This window comes from Pavona decussata, unplaced genomic scaffold (genome assembly GCF_977016875.1).
Source record: "Pavona decussata unplaced genomic scaffold, jaPavDecu1.1 SCAFFOLD_155, whole genome shotgun sequence".
NCBI classification, from domain to species: Eukaryota; Metazoa; Cnidaria; class Anthozoa; order Scleractinia; family Agariciidae; genus Pavona; species Pavona decussata.
Window position 1 is genome coordinate 2,614,311 of NW_028145567.1, and position 6,783 is coordinate 2,621,093.

A 6,783-nucleotide genomic window follows, 5' to 3' on the forward strand; every position below is an offset into this window, starting at 1 on the left:
GGAAAAAAAAAACACTAGGCAACCTTTCAGGCACGAATGTTTGGTTTGAATGCGGATTCACCCTGGCGAAGGGCTAACGCTCGAAACATCAGCACTCGAATCTCTTTATGGTGGTCAATTACCTTTAGTTATCAACTCTGTTGATAAACCAAACTACACTCCCCACCAAACGCAGCACCGCAGTTTCTTTAGAAGGTTACCCCCTTATCCCTTTCAGACAAGTTACAGTAATCGTTCCAGATAACACACATTTTTGTGTAAAATGTACGCTGGATATATTACAATCTTCTGTCACGATTCCGATGCTTTTGAGAACAAATTTTACCGGATTTGCCAAGAGTCCCTTGTTTCTTAATTACCACAATAAACTTTACACACACCAACAAACAACTAGGAAAGTTCGTCATCAGATCAAAAATGGAAAAAAATGTGCAACTTTCAATATACGAGAAGATTGTTAGTTGTCACAAATTGTACCATGATTTGTTTTGAATCGCTGCAAATGGAAAGTATGTCTCTCAACGATACAATGTTTTAAAGTTCCACCTGGGTTTGAACTGGCACTCGAGTCCTCAGCTGCAACTAATTGTCCTTTAAATAAAAAGGAGGGATGCTTTTGCGCTTAAAAACTAAGCGCCTCACGTGAATGCGTGATAAGTCATCGGCGCTCACACGAGTCAGACGTTTCCAGCGAGGACAGAGGAATAGTTGATCAGATCGTTTTGCATTTGGCAACGAAGAAACACAGTTCGCAGAAGATTAAAGGTAAGGCGACGCTAAAGGATAGATTGATATTTGACAGGAACTTACAAAAAGCAAGCTGGTCAGTTTCAACCAAACTTTACAACATTCTTCCAAACACGCTTTGCGTGTGCGAACTGATGAAATTTACACATCGACACCCTCTCAGTTATGCACAAGACTCGAGCTTCTCACGTGAAGCGTAGTTAGGTAACCAATACTCACACGAGCTGGTAAGTGCTGACCATTTTAAGGCGTATTTTAAGGAAGGAAGAGAAAGAAAAAAAAAAACATCTGAAAATTTGATTATGCATAGCGACAATTATCGCAACGCTTGATGTATTTCTATGTTTACCTTCACTTGGATAAAGCGAAAATAGCAACTTTAGCAAGCTTCTTCCCATGTTTTAAAACGTGACAGAAGCCGTCGTGTGAACGTAGAAAGGAATATTACCATGCTGAAAACAGCAGGATTTAGGTCACGTGCTTGGCAACCAAAATCGTTCACATCTCAAGTTTCATTCGGCAACAACACGACGCGAGGAAAAAAATTACGGAGGTTCTTGGAAGAAAACCTGGACGCTTTTTTGTCGATTGGTAAGCACGCAAAACCACCAAAAGAACACACATGTCCACCTTTGCGTTGCTTCGCGTATCGGAAGGAATCAGAGTGCGTTTGTAATTTAATTGTTTATACATAACGTATTCCGCAATGCGGCGTGGCGTCCATGAATCCTTATAGCGTAATTTGACGCGAGTACCGCTTTACGGTTACCACTATTCACTTCTACATTCTCGAGCTGGCTCACAGGAGCCTCTGATTTGTTATTTCAAAGGGTGCACAAGGACGAGCAAAAGTATACTCCGGGTGCATGGGTCCATATCGATACCAAATATTCGATACCAATCGATACTGGGGTTACCCTAACAGTATCGATACGCGAGAGAAACATCGGTTGTTTTGATGCGTAGTATCGCTGCGTATATTTCGTATTATTAGTATTTTGACAAGCCCAATGCGGTATAACTCGCAAAAATATATAAACAATAGCCTCCATTTGGCACGAAAATATGCTCAGATATTTGTCCGCGGACATTATCTGTACCGAGAAGCGAACAGTTTTCCGAGAGCGAAGCTCGAGGAAAACTGTGAGCTTCGAGGAGCAGATAATGTCCAAGGACAAATATCTGAGCATATTTTTAAAGGCAAATGGAAGTTATTGTGGTTATTATCCTTTAAATATTTTTCGCAACATGTAGCAACGAGCTGGAGTATTTAAACATTACGTTTAAGAACAGTTTACCGTCGAAAACGTTTAGAGCGTATTTTGTTTTCTGATACTGCTTTATCGACCAGCAGGTTTATATCTCCTTCTGTCACAAAAGCAAACCGTTTCCCCATCTTGACATTAATTTTAATTGTAAGCAAGACGCGCCTTGCAGTTTTTGAAATTGGGGAATATCACATGGGGAATGTCATAGGATATTCCCCAGTTTTAGCTGGGGTATATTCGGTCACGTGAGGCGTTTAGACCAATCGCGCGCGAGCGAAAATATTTGATAGATTATAAAAAGCGATACTACATGACAAAACATTTAACATGATATATTCATCGAGGAATACTTCCCTATATAAGCTATACAGGTATGTGCGGCGCCAAAGTTTATGGTTTTTGAGCCGTTTTGGGTCTAAAAATGGGTATAGATGTTAACGATTTTTGTCTGAAAGTCTGAAAATGGGCATAAATTTTACATAAACGGGTAGAGATTTTACAGACCAGAATTATGATTTGTTTTCAAGTTTAATCCCCTCATTTACTCTCTATTATTCGTTTTTAGTTTCAGATATGGAATGCTTTATTAAAGACCAAACAAAGAAAACAACCCGAAAACGACTAATGTCCAGAGAAAAGCGACTCTTAGCAAACCAACATGAACGAGAACGGGTCCGAAAGATGAACGAAGCCTACCAAGAGCTACGAAGCACAATTCCTAACTACGAACAAACCCGAGTGAAGACAAAACTAGAACTACTGCAGATCGCTACAAATTACATCCAAAGCTTGAAGGACTGCATCCAGAGTCTTAGTCAGAATGACTATAATTCTCCAATTAATTCCTTAGTGCACCCGTCCAAGTATGACATGGAGAACAGAGCTTTAAAGTCAGGGTCCCGGCTCCCCGATTACCCGTATCTGCCTCAGTCCCCAGCTCAGCCACCCCCGTTATCCCAGCTACCCCTGTGTCACTTCGCTCCCCATCAGACAGTTTCCATTGGATCGCAGTTCCCTGTGTCACAGACGAGCCGCCCTGAAAGCTCCAGCCATGATTTTTGCAGCCTGTTCACTAGCACTGTGCTGATTCGCACGCGGAAGAGAGTTTATTATTCAGCTTACAGGTAGCTGCTAGCTTTAGAGGAATGATTCCACGTTTAAACATATTAAAAATCGGTTACTATTTTTGTCTTTTTATACAAGGTTCGTACATATTTTTGTATCTAAAATTCACGACTTTTTCCATATTTTCTCTTTCCAGACTCAAGGTTATGAGTCATATCACACTCCCACAACAGACAGAATTTTCGACTGGCTGACAGATTTCACTTAACAATTTTAAAAGTAGTTGTTGTAGATTTGAACAAAAGTCCACACTTATTTCCAGACTTCATCTTTATTTTCCAAACCTTTTCCGCGTCTGGATTTCTCGGTTGCAGATTTCCATACTTTTTTCAAGAATTGCACACTCTGTGCGAACCTTGTCTATAGTGCTTAGCGTTTGACCAGGTCTGACTTGAGATCCTGCTTGAGATTCAGATTTTGGTGATTGAGAAAAGAGAAACAAAAATTATAGCAATACCATTATAACGTTTCCCAGTTATAGCTGAGAGTTAAACAGGCAGAAATTAGTATGGGAAGAAGTATCCAAGCTTTAACATGGCCTTGGTTGAAAAGCCATGATACCCTCCCCTGAGGATGGGGGGTACTTGCCCCAGTTTTGGGTAAAGGAGTACCCCTGGGGGTTTGAAAACCTGACCCTGTTTAGGACCAAAATAACCTTAAAAATACCTACCATGTGTAGGACAACGCCGATTTTTAAGACTTTTTATTTAGATACTGAAAATAATAGTCCTAAAATTGATCTGCTGTTGACTGATAACCTGCTCAATTAATACAGCAGATAAACGTCAGCAATCTCGGATTGTTCGAAATTATATCAGTACCCTGTTCAGGGCAGAGGGGTGTTCTGTCGCACTTTGTAATAATCATCGCACTTTGTAATACCGGTCGCACTTTGTAATAAAACTGTCACACTTTGTAATACCTGTCGCACTTTGTAATAACACTTGTCACACTTTGTAATAAAATAGCTGTCGCACTTTGTAATAACAAGTTGTCGCACTTTGTAATAAATGAAGCTGTCACACTTTGTAATAACAAGTTGTCGCACTTTGTAATAAGCTTTTAAATTACTTTTGAATACGATGTTTGGTGGAAAATAAGTGAATTAACTAATCACCTAGGGTACAAATGTGTTCTTCTTTTATATTTTACTTTGCACACTAAACTGAGGGGATGAAAAAGGAAAAACTCCTTCTCCTCCACAATTCTCGCAACTGTTAATTGTCTAGATCTTGACTACGATGTATCGTGACTTTCTCATCACTTTTAAAAATCGGTTTTGTTAAGCCGTTCCATTGACTCGGTACTAGTCTAATTCACCGTGCAAATGACCCTATTGCATGTTTAATTTGTAAATGATAGCTTAATTCAGGCGTTAAAAAAGGTATTTATCAACCGGTCTTAAGATCTTAAAAATAAATCGGAATTTGAAATATAATGGCATCTCCTGCGGATGAAAATAAAGAAGGCTTGTCTCCTTAGGGTTTTAGAGAGGAAGAAACTGGATAGCAACCTGTGATGATGCTCAGCTGGCTCAGGACGGAAGGAGAGATTTGGTGTTCTCGTGCAAATCCCGGGCAACACGTTTTTCTCTGCTCCCAACCAAGTGGTTAAAGACATGCTAGTCTAACTACTATGCCCACACCTCAAAGTGACTTCATCGATCTAGGGCAGAAGGCATTTGTACATCTCACACAATGGTTTCGACTAATGCTCGAAGAGAAAGGCTGTCACATTGCATCCATTCCACCCCAGTGGATCCTTTTGAAGGTTCTGGTTAATACTCAGTTCAAGGGGTAAGCATACCGAGACCTGTGGACCACCCTTCTAACAAAGAAACGCGACAAAGATGATCTCGAAGATGGACTCCACTTGGTAGAAATCGTATTGGTTCTTCATATCTCCGCTGTTCAGCTTGGAAAGGGCATAATCAGCCCAAAACAGATTCAAGAATGATTCACATTCCTCCCTTGGTGGAGAAACTCTTGCAGATCTCATGGGAATTTCACTGAAGGGTTCATCAGTTCTGGATTTTGATCCAGAGGCAGCAGTGAGAAAATGAGTTTCTTCATCAAAAAGGCACGAGGACCATTCCTCCAAGCTTGAGGATATAATGCATCAGATATTCAGTATATAGATAGAACCTATCCAGTCTTTTCTTTCATGGCCCACCCCTCATTGCAACTCCCATCTACTAATACCTCAGCACACACCAAGCGAAGAACGATACAACTATAAATTCGATTATTTACCGTGCTTGTATCTACCGCACAGAGCTATCGGCTATTTATACTGCGTTGCGTGTAAATTTCGAAGAACTGTGGTAATTGTCTTGTAATGGCGTCCAAGGTATCCCGACTTTTAGCCACGATTGTACCCTCCCAAAAAAAAAAAACCTCATATGGAACAAGTAACGAGTCACTTGAAGCCTCCGTCTCCCTTGCTTACCCTTGGACTCAACCCTCTCGCTCATCTTTTTATTTTTACCTGGAGCTATTTCTCCTCTGTTCAGTTATTACACTCCATCGTTGCTAAACAAGCTCTGTGATCTCCAAAATAACAATTGGGAGAAGCGTGGAGTAGAACGGGTTCGTCCCCTCAGTTAAGTATGCAGAGTAAAATATCAATGAAGAACGTATTTGTGTCCCGGGGGGATTAGTTAAGTCATATATTTTCTACCAAATATCCTATTCAAAGGAAATTTGAAAGCTTATTACAAAGTGCGACAACTTGTTATTACAAAGTGTGACAGCTTCATTTATTACAAAGTGCGACAACTTGTTATTACAAAGTGCGACAGCTATTTTATTACAAAGTGTGACAAGTGTTATTACAAAGTGCGACAGGTATTACAAAGTGTGACAGTTTTATTACAAAGTGCGACAGGTATTACAAAGTGCGATGAGTATTACAAAGTGCGACAGAACAAGGGGCCCTTTCAAGCGAAATGTACCGGTATAGGGCATATAGGGGAGTAACCTCCCCCCCCCCCCCACCCTCTAGGCCACGAACACTTCCTATATATAATCTTAAAATTAGCAGATTTTGCAAATTTGATTGCTTGGCCAGTATAGCCAGCGACTTCATGGACACTAGGATTGTTGTTTCCTAGGCTTCCTTTAGGTTTTCTTTTGAAAACCAGCGTAGCCTGTTTTCGAGCATTGTTAAAAATTAGATTTTACGGCTTGTGAATGCTATCCAGTGGTTCAAACAGATTTTGCTTCAAACGCAACCTAGTGTTAAAACAATTTACATTGTAAAGACTGTAATACTGTTAATAAACTATTTTTTGCTGTAGACAGGCAAAATGCAGTAAAATCCTAGATTTTTTAGCGACTGTTGTAGAGTTTTGATCTGCTTCCACGAACAAAAATTCGACTGTACTGAGTTTCAAAACGACTAAAACAACCAACGTTTCTCATCCTTTTAAAGTCTGTTAGCACTCCATCCCTTACACTTAGAAATTGAAAGTTTCTGTACACTGAGGGGTCGAACTATGTCAGTCGAATTTTTGTTTGTTCTTGACTTTTGGATTTGGCCGACTTGCCACAGCGTTTGCACATAACCCGTGTAACTTACTGGCAAGATATCGACCTCGAATTGTCTTGGCGATTTCACCGTCTTGCAGAGAACATTCTATGAA